The 24573-nt window shown below is 35.2% G+C and overlaps 1 protein-coding gene across 1 annotated transcript in view; it reads left to right on the top strand.

Moving 5' to 3' along the window:
- Grid2 (glutamate ionotropic receptor delta type subunit 2) overlaps positions 1-24573 on the top strand; it is a 1421540-nt gene that overhangs the window by 818660 nt on the left and 578307 nt on the right. The window lies entirely within an intron of this gene.

The raw sequence follows: 24573 nt of genomic DNA, 5'->3' as shown, positions 1-24573 counted from the left end.
GTTGGTGGTGGACACTACATCATTATTAGCTACTTTTGTGGAGCTATGGGACCTATATGATACCTTCTCCACATCCCAAAGAAAAAGTACAAATGGATCCAGGACTTTGGGGCAACAACAACTGTGGTCCTAAGACTATAGACTGTGGAGGAATCCTTTTCTAGGTCAGGAGATGGTTAGGTAATTTTTGGTCTTATGGCATTAGTATCCATGCTCCTGGAGGTATAGGAGATGGAGGAAATCTTTCCTAGGTTCTGCAGTTTGAGCATGAATAATGCCAGAGCTCATGGCTTTGGTATCAGTAGTCCTGGAGCTACATGACATGAATGGGAATTTCCAAGGCTTTACAGGACTAGCTCTGGTGGGGACAAGTTGTGTGGAATTGGTAGTCACACTCCTGGAGCACAGGACTTAGGTGGGACTGTCTATTGGTCCTCAGGCATAAACCTGAATGATGTTAGGTCTTATTGGTACCAGCAGCTGCAGTCCCAAAGCTGTGGGTTGGGATTAAGAAGAAGACCATTCCTAGTCCTGCTATGTGAATGTAAGTGATGGTTGGGATTAGGGTTGCTAGCAGCCTAGTCCCTAGAACTGCAAAACTAGGACATTTCCCAGCTCCAGATTTAAAGTTATAGTTGAAGCTAGGACTTTGTACTTTGCATGAGAGGCTACAGTTCTAACGTTGTGGTCTGGGAAGGAGACTATCCTGCTTCCCTCAGGGCAAGTGTGGGTGGGACTCAGGTTTGTGAATACAGCAGCTGCTGGTACTAAAGCTTCAGGATGTTGAGGTGGTCTGTCTTCCACCCTGTGAGGTACGCGCTAGCCCAAGGTTTTTGGCAGCATCAAGCGGGGAGGACTGCCAATCCCAAAGACAAGGTGGCACCCAGAAGTGGCCATTGTAGGAGCTTGGATTATGGGTGTTGGGGAGACCCAAAATGAGTTCCTTCCTTGAAGCAGAGCAATTCCTTGTGGATCAGCCAGCTCCCTAAACTGAACTTAAATCTTGTAAGTAGTATAGAATTCTCTTGCACTTAGAACTCCTGGTCTGCTGCTATTTGGGGTTTCTGGCACTTTTCCACTAACCTTTTCCTGGCAGTGTGGGGTTCTCCCTGCCACAGGGATCTTTGTTCTTAAGGTAGTCTTTTCAACTCTCCCTGTTATTTAGGGTTCTCATTGCTTTACTGACCTCTAGAGTTCTCCTTCAACCACTCCTCTCAAAATACAGTTTTTTCATCATTATCCTGGTTCTTCCCGGTGGCAGTGTCCTGAGTAGAGCATTTCTAGTCAGTCATTTTGGTTACTCCAAATATTTTGCATTATTTTGAAAATGTTATTAATGCTCCCAATATTCCTTTGAAATACATATAAAAGGGCTTTATATAAGTCCATAATTGGACAGTAGTCTTACAACTGTACCGTTTTATCAAGATTGTATCTTGGTCCCAAGTGATTTCCTATGTTGTTTATATAACAAATCAGCACCCATGTATTCAATATTTAATTGCTTTTTATTTTCTCATAAAGAAGTCATTATAAGCAAGTGCTATATTTAAGAATATTGTAGACTACTATAGCACTATAAAAATGTAATGTTATTTCAGGTGATAACATTTTTCAGCAGGATCTTCAATCACTAGTATAATAATTTTCAACAATTTATGACTTAAAGAATATTTTATCAGTATTCATTGATTCCCTAAAAAGCGAATCACTGCACAGGATCAAATATTATAAAAGACAAGTATCTCTTAAACATCTTATATATCACAGAGGTAGAAAAGGAATTACTTTTTAGTGATTGGATGTATAATCAATAATTTGCAAGATTTAAGTTGATAAAACATTTTATGCAACAGCTCAATAGACCCACTTGTGCAACTGTTTATTGTGGCTTGAGCTTCTCATATTTTCAAATGTGACTTCATAATAAATGGTTTCTATTTCCCATATCTAGAGATAAATTTTACCTAAATATAATTATAGGGATCAAGTTAACAATCCAAACTGACAGCTATCTATAAAAATTCTCACTGAAAAAATCAAATAATTTTGAATGAATTTTATAAATATACAATATCTCATATTCAAATATGTTTAAAACTGTTATATTGCAGGATTAACTAGAAAAGGTAAACAATGAATTTCACCATTTTAATAGAATACATGTTTGTGTGGGTGTAGTTCTCTACAAGACAGTTATGACAGTTACACATACCACACACACACACACACACACACACACACACACACACACAGGTACTGGGATGGAACCCAGAGGGTCTCTATCCCAGAACTACATTCCTAGCCCTTTTTTATTTTGAGACAGGATCTTGCTAAGTTGCCCAGTCTGGGCCTCTAACTTGTGACCTTCCTGCCTCAGGCTTCCTCCTGGAATTCAGTTTTATTTCTCCATGCTTTTCAACGATTTTAAAATATAATACCTTACAAAGATTTAGTTTTTAAAACATGTATTACCTACTTTAATTTTCATGACACCCTTTTATGATGTATTTATCTGCAGTAATTTGGTTTCAAGGGAAAAAATCATCATATGAGTTAGGTATTATAATGAATCATGGAATACAGTTGCAGGAATGTCATTCAGGTCTATAGTCACCTAATATTTCTCTGGACATACATTTCACTTATCTTTGTATTGCAATGCTGATAGCTTCCTCTATAATACAGTTAGTTTCAGCTTTACCATAATAATAATTTTATTTTAGTTTTGCATTTTGAAGACAATGATTTGGACCCAAGCTCTGTACATCAAACTCTAATGTAAACCATCAATCCATTTCCCAGGAGGTGTTATCCCATTGGTGGAGCACTGGGCAGTTATTTTCAGTTCACACTCATCCTATGAATTATAGTCTTACACGCTGTACTCCTCTACTTGGATGCCAAATGGACTTTAAAATGTAAAACAACCAGACTGAAATGTTTACTTTCCTTAGAGTTGTTTGATTCACCTCTTCCCTACATGCCACATTCAATCCAAAAACAAATCCATTTAGCTTTACTTCCCCAAAATGATGTCTCCTCAGTATTTAACCACTATTGCCCATGTTCTTTTGTCTGCATTACTGCTCTCTTTCTATCTACCCATGCTTCCTAAGATAGACTCTGGGTACAGAAAGTAGAATCATATTTTCTTAAGATTTAAATAAGACCATGTCACTTCCTCAGGTCAGGTTTCCTATCTCATTTTTGGTAAAATCAATATCCTTTACAATATTCTACAAGGTTCTATATTTCCTAAACCCTACCTTTCTAATATTATAACCTTTTATCCTTCGTCATTTTCACCTGATTCCAGCCATAATAACCTTTTGCTGTTCCATATGTTAAATATCATCCGTATTCCCAGCTCTGTGTTCCTTTCTCTGGCTTAAATGTTCATCCCTGAAATGGCTCCACCATTCATTCCCTCACTTCCTTCATGTCTTTGTTCAAATGTCATCACTTCAGAAAGACCTCTCTGGACCATATTTACAATTTTGTTTCCTCTCCCCACATTCCTGTAGGTTCCTCCATGGTTTAATTTTCTCTGTAGCATATATCTTTTTCTGACATTCTATATATTTTCCTTTTTGGTTATTTTATTTCTATATCCCTTTGACACCTCACTAGAATGAAAGTTCCAAGTACACACAGATTCTTGAAGTTTTATGCTAAAACAATGCATTGTAAATATTTGCAGGAAGATTATACTGTCCACCTAGGATCCAGTGAGTCACACTTCTGCAGTGGAAGGCAGTGGAAGAGTCAGAGAATAGAGAGACATAATTAGCATGTATCTCTCATACAGACACACATTGTTACCTATTTCCAAAATAAAAAAAGGAATACTCCATATCACTTGGTAACTTGCCCAGGGTTATAGGACTAATTAGTGTTAGAAAGGAAACTGAACTTAAATACTGCACAATTAACTTCACAGCTCTTTTCGTGGTTGCAAATCTATAGCTTCACATGACCTGAGGTGCATTACTAAAGAGATCAGATACCTTGTTTCAATGTAGTTCTCAAACTGACTTAATTGGAAAATTATTAGATTCTCATTTAATTCTATCCTAGTGACTTACCTTCCAGCAGACTACTGAAGGTCAGCTACATTGTCTGTCTATGTAATAACACTATTATATAAATTTGAGCCAAATTCAGCTATGATGTGTCTTCAAGGCCTCAGGTCAGTAACTCACTTCTTCACCTTAGAAGTTTAAAAACATATATCACAAGAGCCTCTCAACATAAATCTCCCTGAAGTTTCACTTGCAGTTACCATGTTCGTACATTTTATGGTACTCACAGGACCTTTGACCAGTGTCTGATTCTCTGTTTTCTTGATACAGATAGGGTGACCTGCTCAGGTTGGGGATATTTGCAATTATTTGTGATGAAAATAATCAAAGTTACTTTTGGAAAAAAAATATATCTAATCAAAACCCTATAATACACATGGACCCACACACTTGTAATTGGATTAGTCCTCAATCATCTTTTTAAAAAGACTTAAAGCTGTATTGGAGAAAGTGATTGCTACTTTAAGGAATCTAGGTTAAAATAAAGGGAAAATTTAAATGTTCCAGAAGCAAATGAGTCTCAGAGGAATTAATCCAAATTGCTAAAGTTTAGGGAAAATAAAGTTAACTGAAAATTAGATTAAATATTTGAATAACATCTTTAAAAATGCATTGTCTTACACTTTTTTTTTGTTTGCTTCAGTTCAGTGATTCACTATTGCTTTACCAAGTTTCTCCCTCTTAGGAAAAACATCACTATTTGGAAATGAAGCATATTTCCTGCAGAAAATATTATTTTCTGTTCTGAACAACATGTTTCATTTTTCTGCATCATCAGGTATATAGAAGAGTTAAAAGGAATATCATATTGCCTTAAAAATTAAAGGCATTTTTCATATTTATGTTTAGTTGGACTGTTTTAACAATCAACTTTTCTTACAGTATTTTAGAAACTACATATAAAACTAATCTAGTACAGTTCCTTTACTAAATCTCAAGTCAGATTCATTAGAGGCTTTCAGTGTACATTAAAGTGAAATAAGAGTCCCTTTCTCCTTTTTAAGTACCTATTGGGTACTGGAACTGAGAATTTATCATAGAATATATTGGGACTTGTTATGGTTTGGTTGTGAGGTGTCCCCCAAAAGCTCAACATGTGAGACAGTGCAAGAAGGTTCAGAGGAGAAATGATTGGGTTGTGAGAGTCTTAACACAATCAGTGATTTAATCCCCTGATAGGGATTAACTGAGTTGTAACTGAAGTGGTAGGGTGTGGCTGGAGGAAGTTGGAACTGGGGTGTGGCTTTGGGTATATATTTGTATCTGTCTAGTGGACTGTCTCTCTGCTTCCTGATCATGATGTGGGTGATTTCTCTGGTACACCCTCCCACCATGATGTCCTGCCTCACCTTGAACCTTGAGGGATGGAGCTACCTTCTATGAACTAAGACCTCTGAACTGTGAACCCTCAAATAAACTCTTCTTCCTTTAAAGTTTTTCTACTCAGATCCTTTAGTCACAGCAGTGAAAAAGCTCACTAAAACAGGACTATAACAGATTAAAAGTTATGGGTCTTTCAGCTATCCCCCTCCTTGGCCTATACCCAAAGGTCTTAAAATCAGCATACTACAGAGATACAGCCACAACAATGTTCATAGCCACTCAATTCACAATAGCCAGATTGTGGAACCAACCTAGATGCCCTTCAATTGATGAATGGATAAAGAAACTGGGTGTGTGTGTATATATATATATATATATACATGTATGTATATGTGTATATATATATATATATACACATATACATACACACACATACATACATATAATGGAATATTACTCAGTCATAAAAAATAATAAAATTATGGCATTTGCAGGCAAATGGATGAAATTGAAGAATATCATGCTAAGTGAGATAAGCCAATCTCAAAAAACCAAAAGACGAATGATCTCGCTGATAAGCAGATAATGGCACATAATGGGGGTGGGAGGGGGGCAAGAATGGAGGAAGGAAGGACTATATAGAAGGATAAGAGGGGTGGGTGGGGGAAGAAAAAAAATAACAGAATAAATCAAAAACTATTACCCTAGGTAAATGTATGATTACACAAATGGTATGCCTCTACTTCATGTACAAACAGAGAAACAAGATGTATCCCATTTGTTTACAATAAATATGAATTTAAAAAAAAAGTTATGGGTCTTCATCTCTTTTTCTTTTTTAGCAACTGAAATTTGCTAGATAATTTTATCTGCATTTGCTTCCTTCACTATACCTCCACACTGTCCCTAAGAATGGAAGGAAGGCAGTGAGGGAGGAAGGGAAGAAGGAAACTTAAGAAAAATGGAATGGCAATTAGGAAAGGCAGAACCCATGCTTACTATAGATTCTAAACTTGGAGAAGTTTGGAATTGATAAAGTATAAAACTGCCATATTAATATCATACATGTAAAACATAACATCAATTATCATGCCTTGACTTATTCAAAGTTAGCCTTACTAGATTTTCTTTTAATATTTTTAATTATTTTTTATTTTGAAGTAATTGTATATTAGTACATAGTTATAAGAAATAATATAGAATAATTCAACATACCATTCCTCCAATAGTAAATCTCATGTAATTCCAGTGTAATATTTAAAATAGAAAACTGACATTGATATAAGCCATCTGTCTTGCTCAGATTTTACCAGCTTATTTTGCACTCATTTATGGGTGTATATGTGTGTATATTTAGTTCAGTGTAATTTTACCACCTATGTAGATTCATGTTACCACCACCATAGTTGGGAAAGACAAATTCCACCAAAAGAATCCATTATGCTACCCTGTCATGATCACACACCTCTGTCCCTCAACGCCACTCTAACATCTGGCAAACTCCTCATTCATTCTCCATTTTTGTAATTTTACCCTTTCAAGAATACTACATAAGTACATAAGTGATACGTATGGTATGTAATCTTGTAAGAGTGTGTGTGTGTGTGTGTGTGTGTGTGTGTGTGTGTGTGTGTTTCACTCAGCATAATTTTCTGGAGATCCAGTCAAGCTTTTTGTTCTTGTTTTTGTTTTTAACATTTGAATAGTATTCCATGGTGCTATGAACTGAACTGCGTGTGTCCCTCTCTCAAATTCATATCTTGAAACCCTAAAACCCAAAATGTATCTACAGATAGGGTCGTTAGGAGGTACTTAAGTTTAAATGAGGTCATAAGGCTGGTGCCTTTATCTGATAGGCTATGGTTTTGTCAGAAAAGAAAGCAGTCTCTCTCTCAGCCACGTGAGGCTTCAGTGAAAAGGCAGCCATCTATAAATCAGAAGGAGAACCCTGACCAGAACTCAACCATGTTTATACCCTGATCTAGGACTTCCAGCTTCTGCACCTGGGAGAAAATAAATTTCTAGTATTTAAGCCACTAGTATATACCCATATAATCATTGGCAACCAAAAGCTGACTACTGTATACAAGATATGAACATACCAGTTTGTTTAATGAGCTTGTTTAATACAAAGCCTCTGGATTGCTTCCAGTTTGGGGCTTCCATTAACATTCATATACAGGTTTTTATATCTCATAAGTTGATGTTTCTCTACAGCAAATGCCTAACAGTGAAATTGTTGAGTCATATGATAAGCGCTTGTTTGGTTTTGTATACTTTTTTCTAGACTGACCACACCATTTTATATTCCTGCCAGCAATCTACAGTGATCCATTTTTTCCATCTCACCAGCATTCAGGGTCATCATTACTATTTTAGCCATTCTGATAGGTATATAGTGATATCACACTGTTTTAATTTGCATTTCCATAATGGCTAATGATGTTGAACACCCTTTTATGTGGACCTTAATGGAGTTTTGAATCATAAATTGTATTTTAGAATACTCATGAATTTTTTTTTTTTTAAAGATGTGTACCCAATACCAAACCCTTTGGCCAAGGAATTTTTATGACAAAATATTTTTTTTTTACTCCTGAAAGCTCAATTTTTGATACCTAAAACTCAAGAAAATAAATGCTAGAGTTTATGATGCAGTCACTCTAGATTTTATTTTAGAGACATAGAAAGTAGAATAGATATTTGAAATTATGAATGTCAGAATATCAGAAATTGTTAATATCAGAAATTGTTTTATTGGCTTTGGAGTGATTTTTAAAGTGTTTTGAAACTACGTTAATTAATGTAAAATTATAGTTCAAATAGCCATCTTCAAGGGACTGGTGCCCCAGGCAGTGGAAAGCTGTTCTGTTTTCTCTGTTTAATAACACAAAGCTTTATGAGAGTATAAATAGCTTATTAGACCAACAGTCAGCATCTACATTAGGAACAGACTTCTTCATCAGACAATCTGCTAAAAGTTTGAATTATAGCACTGACTTTAAAATATCTGCAAATTAAGAATGATAGCAATAATAATAGTGAGAAGCATAGATATACATTATAATTACCTATTAAATAATCAAAAATTAACAGACAGGTATTAAAATAAATAGGTACTGCCAAAAATGGAAATTTATTTTGGATAAAAATTGGTAACCACAGTCTCAAAGAGAGTAATCTTTTTAAAATAATTTTAAAATTTGTCTAATTGGTTATACATGACAGTAGAATGCATTTTGACACATTGTACACAAATGGAGCTTAACTACTCATTCCTCTGACTGTACATGGTGCTGAGTCACACCAGTAGTGTAATCATACATGTATATAGGTAATAATGTCTGTTTCGTTCTACCATCTTTCCCATCCCCACCGCCCCATCCCTCCCCTCACTCCCCTCTGCCCAACCCAAACCCAAAGTTCCTTCATTCTTCCCTATGCCCACCCACTACAGATCAGCATCTGTTTATCACAGAAAACATTTGGCCTTTGGTCTTTTGGGATTGGCTTATTTCACTTAGCATGACAGTTTCTAGTTCCATCCATTTAATGGCAAATGGCAGAATTGCATTCTTCTTTAAGGCTGAGTAATATTCCATCGTATATATGAGCCACATTTTCTTTATCCATTCATCTGTTGAAGTGCATCTGTATTGGTTCCTTAGTTTATCTATTGTGAATTGAGCTGCTATATACATTGATGTAGCTGCATCACTGTGGTATGCTGATTTTAAGTCTTTGGATATAAACCAAGGAGTGTGATAACTAGGTCAAATGGTTGTTCCATTCCAAGTTTTCTAAGGAATCTGTATACTACTTTCCAGAGTGGTTGCACCAATTCGAAGTCCCACCAGCAATGTATGAGTGTACCTTTTTCCCACATCTGTGCCAACATTTATTATTGCTTGTATTCTTGATAATCACTATTCTGACTGGAGTGAGATGAAATCTTAGTTTTGATTTGCATTTCTCTAATTGCTAGAGATGATGAAAATTTTTTTCATGTTTGTTGATCTGTTGTGTTTCTTCTTCTACAAAGTGTCTGTTCAGTTCCTTAGCCCATTTATTGATTGGGTTATTTGTTTTTTTGGTGTTAAATTTTGTGAATTCTTCATATATCTTGGATATTAGTGCTCTATCTGAGGTGTGTGTGGTAAAGATTTCTCCCCATTCTGTAGGCTCTCTCTTCACATTATTGTTTCCTTTACTGAGAAGAAACTTTTTAGTTTGAATTCATCCCATTTATTGATTCTTAATTTTACTTCTTGTGCTTTAGGAATCTTGTTAAGGGACAGGTTCTAAGCTGATATGATTAAGATTTGGGCCTAATTTTTATTCTATTTGGCACAGGGTCTCTGTCCCAGTTCCTAAAACTTTGATCCACTTCGAGTTGATTTTTGTGTAGGGTAAGAGATAGAGGTTTAATTTCATTTTGTTACATGTGGATTTCCAGTTTACCCTGCACCAATTGAAGAGGCTATCTTTTCTCCAATGTACGTCTTTGGTGCTTTTGTCCAGTATGAGATAACCATATTTTTGTGGGTTTGTCTCTGTGTCTTCTATTTTGTACCAATGGCCTACCTGTCTATTTTGGTGCCAATACCTTGCCATTTTTGTTACTATTGCTCTGTAGTATAGTTTCAGGTCCGGTATTTTGATGCCTTTCGCTTCACTCTTCTTCCTAAGGATTGCTTTGGCTATTCTGGGTCTCTTATTTTTCCAAATGAATTTTGTGATTGCTTTTTCTAGTTCTTTGAAGAATGTCACTGAGATTTTAATAGGAACTGCCACCAGTAATTAATTAAACCAGTATAGCACTTTTGGTAGTATGGCCATTTTGACAATATTATTTCTGCCTATCCAAGAACATGGGAGATCTTTCCATCTTCTAAGATCTTCTTCAATTTCTTTCTTTAGTGTTCTGTAGTTTTCATTGTAGAGGTCTTTCACCTCTTTCATTAGATTGATTCCCAAGTATTTTATTTTGTTTTTTTCTTTTTTGAGGCTATTGTAATGGGGTAGCTTTCATAATTTCTATTGCAGCGGTTTAATCGCTTATGTATAGAAATGCATTTGATTTATGGGTATTCATTTTATATCTTGCTACTTTTCTGACTTCATTTATTAGTTGTAGATGTTTTCTGATGGTATTTTTTAGGTCCTCTAAATATAGAGTCGTGTCATGGGCAAATAGTGATAGTCTGAGTTCTTTTCCTATTCCTAGCCCTTTAATATTTTTTGATCTGTCTAATTGCTCTGGCTAGAGTTTCAAGGACTATGTTGAATAGAAGTGGTGAAAGAGGGCATCCCTGTCTTGTTCCTGTTTTTTGAGGAAATGTTTTCAATTTTTCTCCATTTAGAACGATGTTTGCTTTGGGCTTAGCATGGATAGCTTTTACAATGTTGAGGAAAGTCCTAGTATCCCTACTTTTTCTAGTGTTTTGAACATGAACGGGTGCTGTGTATTTTGTCAAATCCTTTTTCTGCATCTATTGAGATATGATTCTTGTCTTTAAGTCTATCGATTTGATGTTTCATGTTTATTGATTTCCATGTGTTGAACCAACCTTGCATCCCTGGGATGAACCCAACTTGATCTCGATACACTATCTTTTTAATACGTTTTATATGCAATTTGCCAGAATTTTATTGAGAATTTTTGCATCTATGTTCATCAGGGATATTGGTCTGAAGTTTTCTTTTCTTGATGTGTCTTTGTTTGCTTTTGGTATCATGGCGATACTAGCCTCATAGAGTGTGAAGGGTTTCCTTCTTTTCTATTTCATGGAATAATGTTAGGAGTATTAATGTTAATTTTTCTTTGAAGATCTTGTAGAACTTGACTGATAATCTGTGTGGTCATGGGCTTTTCTTGGTTGGTAGGCCTTTGATGATGTCTTCTATTTCATTGCTCAAAATTGATCTGTTTAAATTGTGTATCAATTTGGTTTATTTTTTCAAAGAATCAACTTTTTGTTTTCTCAATTTTTTCAATTGTTTCTTTTGTTTCAATTTTATTGATTTCAGGTCTAATTTTAATATTTCCTGTCCTCTACTTTTGGTGTTGATTTGTTCATTTTTGAGGGCTTTGAGATATAATGTTAGGTAATTTACTTGTTGACTTTTTATTCTTTTAATGTATGAACTCAATGCAATGAACTTTCCTCTTAGTACTGCCCTCATAGTATCCCAGATATTTTGATATATTGTATCGGTATTCTCATTTATCTCTAATTTTTTTTTTAATTTCCTCCCTGATTTCTTCTGCTATCCATTTGTCATTCAATGGCAGGCTATTTAGTTTCCAGGTGTTGGAGTAACTTCTATTTTTTATTTTATCACTGATTTCTAGTTTCATTTCATTATGATCTGATAGAATGCAGGGTAGTATTTCTATCTTTTTGTATTTGCTGAGATTGCTTTGTGGCATAACATATGGTCTGTTTTAAAGAAGAATCCATGTGGTGCTAAGAAGAAAGTGTATTTGCTCGATGATGGATGAAATACTCTATATATGTCCATTAAGTCTAAATCGTTGATTATATTATTGTGTTCTATAGTTTCTTGGTTCAGTTTGTTTGGAAACAGTGGTGACAGAGGTATGTCAGAGTCACCCAGTACTGCTGTGATGTGGTCTATTTGATTTCAAGAAAATTGAGAAGGGTTTGTTTGATGATTGTGGATGCTTCATTGTTTGGGATATGTATATTTACAATTGTTATGTCTTATTGATGTATGTCCCCTAAGCAGTATAAAATGTCCTTCTTTAGCAGAAGACTAACTTTGGTTTGAAGTCCACCTTATCTGATATGAGGATGGAAACCCCTGCTTGTTTATGCAGTCCATGTGAGTGATATGTTTTCTCTCAACCTTCAGTCTGTGGATGTCTATTGCTAGGTGGTGAGTCTCTTGAAGACAACATATTATTCAGTCTTTTTTTAAATCCAATCTGCCAGTCTGTGTCTTTTTGATTGATGAGTTTAGACCATTAACATTCAGTATTATTATTGAGGTATGATTGTATTCTGGGTCATTTTGGTTTATTTTGGGTGTTTGACTTAGTTTCTCTTTTAATTAACCTTTCCTTTAGTGTAGTTCCTCACTTTGCTGGTTTTTATTTATTTTTTTTTTCATTTCCTCCTCATGGAATATTTTGCTGAGAATGTTCTGTACTGTAGGCTTTCTAGTTGTGAATTCTATTAACTTGTTTATCATGGAAGGTTTTTATTTCATCTTCAAATCTGAAACAATTGTGTTTGATATAAAATTCTTGGTTGGCATTCATTTTACTTCAAAGCTTGAGATATGTTATTTTAGGACCTCCTGGCATTGAGGGTCTGCGTTGAGAAATCAGCTGAAATCCAAATTGGTTTCCCCCTATATGTAATTTGATATTTTTTTCCCTCTCACAGCCTTTAAAATTCTCCCCTTATTCTGTATGTTAATCATTCTCTATGATGTGCCTTGGTGTGGGTCTGCTGTAATTTTGTACATTGGGGTCCTGTAAGCCTCTTGTATTTACTCTCCATTTCATTCTTCAGATTTGAAAAATTTTCTGATATCATGTTTTTGAAAGATTGCATATTCCTTTGTATCTCCACCCCTTTGTTTGTTCCTATAAATCTTGAATTTGGCCTTTTCATGTTATCCTGTGTTTCTTGGAGGTCTGTTTATGGTTCCTTCCCATCTTCACTGTATGGTCAACTTTATTTTCAAGATTATGTATTTTGTCTTTGTTGTCTGAGGTTCTAAGTGATCTAGTCTCTTGGTGATATTTTCCATTGGATTTTTAATTTGGTTGTTTCCTTCATTTAAAGAATTTCTGCTTGATTGCTTTTTATAATCTCTGCCTCTTTATTGAAGTGATCTTTCACTTCCTGTGTTTTCTCTCCAATACCATCCTTTATTTCAGAGATCAACCTAACTATGTATTTTCTAAACTCCTCTGACATTTCTTCTACTGTGTTGTCTGTGGATTCTATAGTTCGAACATCTTGGCTTGTTTAAGGCCCTTTGTTCCCTTGTTTTTTCATGTTGTTTGTATGTCTTCACATCTAGCGGTATGGATCTGAGGCAGTATAGTTTCTACTCTGTAGTCTTACACTGTCCTTGAAGGTTTCCAGTACCTTGGTTTCATTGAGACACCCAATGGAAACAATATGCAACCTTAAACCAAATATCTCCAATTAAGGCATCTACAGTTTTGCTGCAATAAACAGAATTTTTGTGTTCAATTATTGTCTACAATAAAAACTGTATGTTTACTAAAAGAGCTTACCATTTTAAATGATGGACAATGAGGGGACAGAAGTAGTATAAGATGTGATGTTTCCAAGGAAGAAGGAGAGAAGATAGAGGTAAAAACTTATAGTAAGAGTGAGGAAGGAATTAATAGAGATTGGCTTTTAGTATGAGAGAAGTGAGAGATAATCCAGGGAGACAGGTGAGAAAAAAATATTTAAGATTTTTTTAAAAATATAAAAATATAAGAATGCACAACAAAACTGGAATTACTCAGACATCCCATTCCTCAATAAATTGATGCATGAAAAATATTTATTTGGATTCAACAATGGTAGAGGTGTGAGAGAGAGGCCAAAAAAATATATAAATAAAGGGAACAACATCTCTATCATCTCAATGTTAAATTGAATGATTGCTTCTGTTGGCTTCGAAAGTTTTCTAGGCTTCCCTTCTCTGCTGATTGGTGGGATTATCTGAGGTTTCATGTTAGCTCCAGTACAGTGGGTGCTGTACCAGTTGGGTGGGTGAGCTGATAGCAAGATGCCCTCACACCCTTTTCCAGTCTTCCCACCCATTATAGGTGGCCCCTTCTGTCCCTGGGCACGTTAGGACTCACTGGGCTAGAAAGAGCCCAGTTTTCTACAGTTTCTTCAAACTATGCCCCCCACCCCAGGGGAACTGCCCCTATTTCCGCTTTCCACAGGCTGGCCCAACCCAAAATGGCCCATGAAAACCCACTGCAATCTGATGGATCTGGGCTTCAGCTTCTCCAGATTCTGTCTTGCAGCAGTTCCAGAATCTAAATGCCCTTTTAACTTGCAGAGAGACTACCATGATGCATTCATACAAAGGAGTGACCCTACAAAGAGGTAGCCAGCTAGAGGCCACTAGCACACCAGCAGAAAGACCTCAGGTACAACCAGATCTGCAGGTAACCCAATATCTCCATGCCCTAGCCAGTGTGCCCAGACTGAGGCTGCCACAAACCTGCAGGCCCTGGTTGGTGTCCCGAGATGGTCACAGCCACATAAAAGCAAACCTGGGGTTTCTATGACAATTACCTTCATGGAAGCAGGCAATCCATTGGCACTCTGCAGGCCATTTGCAGATGAACAGTGGGTGGTCTGCAGGTGGACATCAGGAGGCAGGCGATGAGCAGGCAAGAGACTAGCAAATGGGCAAATGGCGGATGATAGGTGGTAGACAGCATGTGATCTGCACTCAAAAGGCAGGCAATATGCTGGCAGACAGCGGGACGATCATGACGGATGAGTGGGGGTAAACAGTCATCTGCTTGAATCCTGGTCACAGAACACCAAGGAATGTGGCCTCTCTCTACTTTGCCATCTTGGATCTCTCCAAGAATAATGTTAACATTGCCAATTACCTTGAAAGAAGTATTTTTCAAGTAATCAACTGAATAATTAGGCGTTGAGAGCAATAAGAGATTTTCTCTCATGTGTTTCATTATACTTACGTCCTTTTTATGTGGTAAGCCCAAAATAAAACAATGCCCTAAAGCAAGATTTTTAAAAAATCGCATTATTTTAGTTCTATGTATAATGCTAGTTCATTCTGACTTATTAGCAAAAGAAATCTTATCAAATAAAAGTAAACAAAAATAAATAAAAATACAGGACAGGCATGGAGTCACATTTTTGATAGTATCAAAGGGAATGTTTTAGCAATATATTAAAGAATCCTCGAGGCAGGAATTAAGGAACCAAGTCCATTAAAGCTTTCAGTGCACTTAGGGTAAAGTATAATATATTCAACAAAGTTGTTAATATTCTAATGGTAAATTTTCACAGGAAAAAAAACTGAGTTTTTATGAGACATTGATTTTGTATTTGAGGCAAAATAATTCTTTTTTTAAACATTAACGTCCCTTCTTTCTTTATTTTTTTAACACACTCTCAGAAGTCCAGTCTAATCCAGAATTCTCAGTCCCTTCTGTGTGAATTAACAATGACAATAACAATAATAAAAATTATTAATATTTATTGACCAAGGCCTACTTTTAGCCCTTTTCATGGTATGGATTAATACTTGGATCCTCATGACCCCATGAAAAGATTGTGGTTTAGAGTGCTTAAATATCTTGCTGAAGGTCATAGGTTAAAGAAATCAAGATTTAAAGTGAAGTTTATCTAATTATAAAACAAAGATGTTCCCTATTTTTTCATATTAAATATTTTCATAGTACTTAAGAAACAAACTCTAAATTAATATTTAATAGAAAGTCTTTCATTGAGCCCTGTAGATTTAGCATATAAATAACCTAAGGGAAAATTAATCCTAAAGTATATTCCATCACCAACCTGCAACTGCGTGGAATCTGTCCAATTAAAACATTATCTTTCTTTTAAATTTTATTACTATTCTTTTAAAATTGCCCTTGATGCTTTATAATAAAAAGAATTTTTCTAAACTACAACAGTTAACTAGGAATTTTAGCAACTGCTATTGCTTTAAATGTCAACCTTTTGTAATGACTTATCAATTTTTTATACACTAATGCCATATAGTAACTTATCCTTAAAATATTTAATAAAAACCATACATTTTGTTGAAAAATATATTTTATCATTTGAAATACCAACTTCTCTATTCTGTTAAGTCATTTAGTGAAAGCTATCCATTCTTGATTAATATAGTATACTCTCTTGACTTAGCTTTCAAAACCAGAAGTATGTCTTTTAGATATCCTATTCTTCAGACAAAAATAATTATTTGCTTAACAATTATGTGGTTTTCTGACAGAATATTCTACGCATGGAGACTCAAATGTAAGGAGCGTTACTACTTGTCACTTTGAATTCTTGATCCTTCAATTCTCTACTCTAAGCTTATACTTGGAATTTCTCTCTTCTTCCAGTTTGTAGATAAACTCTCTTCTTTTAAACTCCAGTTTGACTCATCTTGAAAAATAAATATAAACAAATGAATAAAGGTACATGGGGCAGGAAGGCGTGGGGGAAGGAAAGATAGTAGACTGAGACAGTATTACCCTATGTATATGTATGATTACATGAATGGTATGAATCTGTATTGTGTACAAACATAGAAAAGTTGTACCCCATTTATGTACAATGAATCAAAATGCAGTCTGTAAAAATAAAAATGAAAAAAAAAAAAAACCACAAACAAAAAAACAAACTACATCCTTCAGAAGCTTCTAGAATAGCTCATCACCAACCACCCCTAGTATAAAGGCTACTGACTGCTCTTTGCCACTCACCAGTCATTTCTCAATCCAATGGACTCTGGCTCTGCCCTCCCCCTGGTTATTCCAGTAGTGCCACAGTCAGTGGACACTGTGAAGTTCTTATTCTACCTAGCTCTAGCTCTCAGTATTGAGGCTTGTTTTCTATACTCATTACTACTTTGTTTTCCTTTAGAATATTTTAGGATGAAAAGTTATATTTACTTCTGTTTATTGGGGTGTGTGAGTTGGGTATGTGAGACTCTTTTTTAATCTTCTTCATATTCTTAACTACAAAACAATAGCTGCCTAGAACTTTGTTTTATCATTTTTTATTCTTGAGCCCTTATTGCTATAAAGTGGCTTTGAGGATTTGAGGGGTAACCCAAACTGACAAATACTCTACTCATTTAAATGGGGCTGAATACCAACTGATGTTTCAATCAAGATTTTTGACCCTTTTATTTATTTGTCAGTAGTTTTGCTCTTTAGATATGAAACTAAATGAGAAGGGAACTCTATTTAAAAAAAGTGAAAAAAACTGATAGATTTAGTAAAATTTAGTCACTTTAATAAGGGCCTGTGAAGAGCTATATAGGAGCTGGAAATCCTACAGAGGAAAATGGTGAAGAGGAAACAAATCTTTTGTTCTATTTTAAATCATTGGGTTTGTAACACTTTTTTTTCCAGCATAAATCAATTTGATATCTAATTCACAGACACCGTTGGACAGCACAGCAATTGAAGCCAGAGTAGATAGAAGTTAAAGCGAGTATTACTTTTTTTTTTTTTCCCCATAGTAGCCATATCTTTTCTACAAAGGTCAGTAATCACAATTTCATTTTGGAACTATAGTAATAGAGAAGGTTAAAAATGAAATGACATGTACAAATGTCACTTTTCTTATTCATGTTTTTCCTTAAAGCCTTGGAAGAAAGAAATCTTATGGCTTTAGAAAATCATGTATACATCATGATCTAATGATGTCCAGCATATTTAGGCATCCACTGGTAATTATTTATCTTAAAGAAAATCACTCACAGAACTCTAATATATAAAATAAATGCAACTACTAAGTTTCATTAAGTATTTACAAAGAGCCAGGTTGATACTACGTCCTTTATATATATTATCTCACTTGATCCTCAAAAACAACCTAATATGGTAAGAATTATACCTAACTAATAAAGTAGGAATTTGAAGCTTAGAGTAATTAAATAATGACTTAATCAAGGTACCTCCAATAGTAAGTAGAAGATCCAGGTTTATTGTCTAACAACACCATGAATGGAAACATAAATATACAGTTCTTTCAAATGAGGTAATTGAAGCATAAACTTGCAGTGCCATTGGCTATATCTGCTTATTGACCCTCACAGTATTTCCTAGGGAAATTTCAATGACTCACAGCTCAACATATTTAATTTTTAAATCTGAATTTTGCATTCCAAGTAATGGTTTGAACATCTCTCTCTACAGAGCTCCAATTAAATTGATTTTAAAGGCAGACTAAGGCTGTGACAGTCATTTACCCAGTTACTCAATCTTAAAACCCTAGAATCATCTCAGTGCTATTCTTGCCCTCACATTGACACATCTATTCAATCAAGTTCAGTTTTTTCTATCATCAAAAATATCCTGTTATTGCTCTTTAGAATCATCCATGATGCCACCCTAGTCTAAACCATAACAATCTCCCTGATGGTCTCCAACGTGGTTTCTTGTTTTCACTCTTGCTCCTTCTAGCCGATTCTACAGAGTAGTTTTGTTTTAAAACTTAAATCTGAACATTTCCTTCTCCTGCTGAGAATTACCCATGGTTTATCATCAAATCAAGAGCAAACTCAGTCTGTAGAGACCCAGCATCTTTGTGTCCTTATCCACTTCCCGTTTTCCATTATTCTAAGTATCTTGGCCCCTTCTGTGTTCCTCAAAAATCACAAACCCATCCCTTTCCCAAAGCCTTTGCACTTGACATTCCTTCTTCCTGTAACATTTTTCAGCATGTATCTGTATAGCTCATGTCCTCATTTTTTTCCCCCTTAGGTTTCTGCTCAATTATTAGCTCTCTGAAAGGTTTTCATTGACTGTTCTATTGAACATAGTTCAGCTCTCTTCTCAGTACCTTCTTTTCTCTCTTTTGACAGCCCATCTGTGCTAATAATTTTCATTGTTCCCTCCTCTTCTTAACCCATTATCTGATCTCATTTTCCAGCTCTGTAACCTTGAGGCTGACCTTATGGACTGTCTCACACAAGTTTCATTGCTGCATGGCTACTTGGTTGGGATTGGCCACTGGGAGCACAGCAGGAGATAAAGGGCAGAAAAAGAGATAGATCAGGATATTTGTTATCTTCTTGCTTCCTTTGAATGTGTGTCAGTAGTTGGTGGCTTTCCTCCAGGGCTACAGCTCCTCTCCAGTAGTACTTTCTTTCTATAGCTTCAGATCTTGCTTTCTTCCAGTAATTTATTTCTCTTTATTTGCTTGTTAGGCTAAGAATGGTTACAACTTCCCACTGTCACTTGTCCCTAGGTACTTTGTCATCTTTCATTGTTTTCTTTAACCCTGTCTAGATAAAAGTTCCTTTGTTACCTCCCTTCAGTTAAAACCACTGTCATCTGTGTCCTGCCCCAGATCTATACAATTCAACTTCCCTTGTCATTACTTGAAACTTTTTTACTTTTTATATTTATTTATTTACTTACTTACTTGGTACCAGGAATTGAACCCAGGAGTGCTTAACCACTGAACTACACCACTGACTCTTTTTGTTTTTTATTTTGAGACAGGGTCTTGCTAAAGCTAGCTTGCTGAGGCTAGCTTTAAACTTGTGATCATCTTGCCTCAACCTCCTGAGCCACTAGGATTACTGGCTAGCACCACTAAGCCTGAAACTTTAGAAAAATTTTTTATCATCTCACTTCCTTAACAGAATGTAAGTTTTACGAGGTATTATAAGTGAATAATGTGTACCACCCCCTTCCACACCAAAATGTCTGAACTTGTATGTTATCTTATAGGATAAAACAGACTTTGCAAATGTGATTAAGTATACAAATATTAAGACAGGAGATGCTCTTGCATAAGCTGTTTCTACCAATCTAATCACATGAGGCCTTAAAAACAGAGATCCCTTCCTGGCTACATCAGAGAAATGAGACAGAAAAAGTGTTAGAGATGATGCAAAGCAGGAGAGAAACTTATTTGAAATTGTTTTCTTTGTCTGTTTATTGTCACTATAATAGCATATCACAGACTTGACCACAGAATGCAGTCAGGTCGTAGAAGCAGGGAGTGGTTTTCAACAGATAGCCAGCAAGGGGGTGGTGCACACAGTCCTACAAACACAAGAAACTGAATTTTCCAACAACCCGGACATGAAGGAAAGTGGTTCTCCCTGGAACTTCCCACAAGTGACTCAGTCCTATTGCCCTGTCCACTTCTTGATTCCTGCCCTGTGATACTCATGTTAGACTTGTGACTTACCAAACTGTGAGATAGTATATTTAAGCCCCTAAATTTCTGGTAATATGTTAGGACAGCAATGGAAAACTCAACATAAAATTTGTATTTTTCTGAACTTTTGTTTGTATACACAGTGCCTAGGATAATGCCTGTACATTTAAAAGATGTTTAACAAATATCTTGTGAACTAAAAAACCAGATTTTAAAATGTATTTTAAGAAATTCTTATTCATCTTGACAAAAATTCTGTGAAAGAAAATAATCATATCCAATACATATAAAATGTGATAGTCCATGAGACTGTCAAGAAATAAACTTAGAAAAAAGGATTTAATGAATTTCACCACAAGCATCACAGAAACTTTTCAGCAAAATAAGCTTTCTATTTGATCTCTCATTTTAGAATTCAAATGGCATTGAAATATTTTCAATTAACTCTGAAGTGTACATTACAATTATAGTGTTTAAGATGTAGTCTAATTGATAGTGGCATTTTTTTTTAAAGATGGATTCTTTAAAGTATCTCATGCAGGTTTATTTAAGTTCCTTTTAAATTGTCAAAATCTATTTTTTAATGGAACTTACAATTTAGATCATTTTAACAGTTTTTTTTTTCTAAAAATTATGTTGTGACTCTGTAACACATGCCACGAACTTAAAAAAATATCTAATTTAAAACTCTGTGATATTTACGTGTGAAAAGAGTCTTACTTAAGCAAACTATACCCTGTTATCCTTAAAATAGACTGCATTATCAATTCAAATGTGTAACTGGTCATATTAGAAGAGAGTGATTAAAAATAGTTGTATAGCCAACTCCTAATTAGTATTAAATTGAACTTTCTCTATATTCCATTTATGTAGAGATAGTAGCTTGAAGATAATGTTTCATTATTAGAAGTCAAAACAGTTTTTAAAATATGCCTGAAAGCAAGTTTGCTCTAGTACAGATGTTCTAAAAACACAAGTTGCTCAAATCTGGATGGTCAAGTATTTGAATTATCAGAAGCTCCAAGTTTCTACACCTAGACATCAGTGTCCCAATGAACAATTTAGTACTTGAAAACTGTTGTTAAAACTTAACCCTGCTAGGGAAGAGACCTGTCCTTATCCTTTTTCTCCAGCACAGTGGTTCTGTTTTCTCTGAATCCACATTCCCTGGGAAATGGTAAGCAATGCAAATACTTGGGGACCCCAGCTGAAACCTGTTGAATCAGAATCAATCTCTGGCAACAGAGCCCAGCAATGTTTTCTATGCTGTCCAGGTGAATCTGATGCACAGTAAAGTTGGGGGACCTGCAATAGCCCTAGGAAAATGATATTTCACAGGCTCTTTTACTCATCAATTGAGCAGAATTAAGCCAAAATGAGGAACATAAGGTAAATTGGTTACTTTCTATAAGGAACCAGGGGCTTCTGAAAGTTATTGTACAAGATGTAGCTGCATAGATATGTGATATCTCAATTTTTACAGATTTCCAATTTACCAATAAGAAAACAGTAATAAGGTGCCCCATTTGGGGAAAATGATAAAGAGGAATCTAACTTCACAGAATGTGTACTTCAGTGACAGTTGCATTTTTCCCTTTGATGTGTGTCTGTCACATTTATAAATTGAATATAATACCAAAGCATATATTATGAGGTTAAAATAATGATTTTATTTCCCCCTTCTAAAGTCATAAACGTGTTTTCCTCAATATTGCAAAATGATGACTCGCTGACCCCGCAATCAATAGATGTTTTACTTGTGGCAAATTCATTCTAATACATGTAGAGAGTCCCTGTGGCTGCTGAGAGAACTCTTAGCAGGCTATTAGGGATTCCTCATGGCACCCAGCTGATACATTCATTCAAACAAGTACTTAGTTAGGGCCCACAAGGTACTTAATTATGGCTAGACATTGAACAGGATACAAGGCAATGTAAGACAATTCTGTCTCCAGGATTTTATAATCTGGCCAGAAATTCAAAGGGAAAAAAAAAAAACAAAAACAGCAGTAAAGGACTAAACATTTGTCTCATACTATCTTAACACCAGGCGCTGAATAGAACAGGGAGACATAAACTATATTAATTAATCCATGTAACCACTAGGGAAGTTGGCATTATTCCCAATTTATAAATGACACATTAGTTTGAAGATGCTGAGAACTTGTTCAAATTCATCAGATAAGCAAAGGATGGAGGTGAATTCGTAAAAATCAAAGCTGATTTTTACAGTAGAGTTTCTGCTGTACTACTTCTCATATAAAACATAAGCAGCAATTTCTAGATGTAGGCAATAAATACCTAAATGAAGAATATATGCTATTTGCTAGGCTAGCTTAGGAAAAGAATATTCACTGTAAATGAGGAAGTAAAGCCTGCTCAGTAAAAGTTCAGCACAGATGTTCATTAAAAGACAAAGGGTCATAGCTTTGATAGGGACAAGACAACACATCCTAAATGAAACATTATTAAATAGAAATGGCTAGGCAGGAATGAGAAAGGCAGGTTCTGGTAGGGGACACATTTTAGGCACCCAATAACTGATGTAAAATGACTTTGCTTGGATCAGGCTATGCCTAAAATTCTACATCTTCACAATTAAAGACGAGTGGAGAACAGGGCCACTTAGCTTTACTTAAGTAGTGCATTTGTTATCCGTGTCCTTCTTTATTTGGTCAAAGTTGTGAGGTGCCTGCTTCCCTTTGGCTCTGATTTTAGATTGGCGTTCTCTGTCTTTATGCAAGGAATTGTTTTGTTCTGCTCCTTTGCAGCCAACAGGATTCATCCATTGTAGCCATATTATCTCTCAAAGAAAACCTCACAGGTACTCTGCCATAAATTTCTCAAGTCCCTAGAGCTGAACAAATTCTAAAGAATATCTAGTTTCCCAGATACTTACCTGTGGAGACTGCAGTGTGCCAGAAAATTATGCTTCTTCCTTGAGTGATCCAGTGTTTATTCAACTTGAATAACCACAGGGTTGGAACAGTTATTTTCTGAAAATGGTTGAGAATGGTTAGTTGAGATTAGTGTTAAGGAAATATTTGGAGATAATTACGGTAAGTAAAGCATGTCTGAAGAAGATGAATTTAATTGGCCTCTTCTTTCACTGAAGTGAATTTTTGTATATTTCTGTACTTATTTTGAACAGTCTCCAAATAGAAGTGGAAGGAGATTTCAAGAAGAATCTTCAAAAGTGCCTTTGTTTTGCTCTCTTGTTAAAGCCCTCTCTGTGTTAAGAACTATTCTTGTCATCTGGCTGCTGTGAATTTCAAAAGGATCTCCTGTGATAGAACAGTGGTTCCCCAAAGATCTTCCATGTACCATGGGAAATGTCATTGTTCCCAAAGAAGATAATAAAATCAGCAAGAAAATAATAAACATTCTCTCTAGGATATCGCAGTTTTAATTGACTGCAGACTCAAATTGATTTTTTAATCTACAGACACAAGACAAGGTCAGCAACAGAGAAAGCTGATGTTGCTTTACTTTCATACTATGAGAGGCATATTTAATATTCAAATATAAACATGAAGCATAGTACTTTGAAAAGGACAGGATTTAAACCTATGGATATTAATTACACTTTAGCATGATTTTTAAACATATTCTAACAAAAATTATTTAGAAAATATTTTGTTTCATTTTCCTTAAAAAAAAAAACAGCTCCTTTTGATAATAGTGTAGTTAAAAGAATATATACTCAATTTTTAAAGATAAAGTTTATACATGGTAAAAAATGAATATTCAAAGAACTAACATAAATAACAGTAATTGTTTCTCTACTCTTGTCTATACTTTCTTCTCGCTCTACAGAAGCAGTCCTCAATTTTTGTTTTGTTTTAGCTGCTTCATATTTTTCAAATATTTTAAAATAATATTATCATACTGTTTTTCCCATTGATATCTTTTACTACACTAACATGGACAATGTAAATGTAGCTTACATAATCATTTCTCATACAAGTTACCCTCCCCCTATTAGTACAGTTTTAAAACATTTATAACTAAATTCATATTCAGTATTATCATTAACATGACTGCCCATTTGTACTGCTATAACAAATATAGCATAGACAAAGTAATCTATAAACAATTGAACTTCATTGCTCACAATTCTGGAAGTTGAGAAGTTCAAGGTCAGAACTCCATAGAACATGTGGCTGGTAAGAGCCTGTCTCTCTGCTTCAAAGATGGTGCCTCCTATGTGTTCTCACATTGTAGAAGGGCAAGAGAGGATACACTTCATCATGCAT

Source organism: Sciurus carolinensis, chromosome 10 (assembly GCF_902686445.1).
Source record: "Sciurus carolinensis chromosome 10, mSciCar1.2, whole genome shotgun sequence".
Taxonomy (NCBI): Eukaryota; Metazoa; Chordata; class Mammalia; order Rodentia; family Sciuridae; genus Sciurus; species Sciurus carolinensis.
Note: the sequence above shows the minus strand (reverse complement) of the source record. Positions and strands in the feature narration are given on the sequence as shown.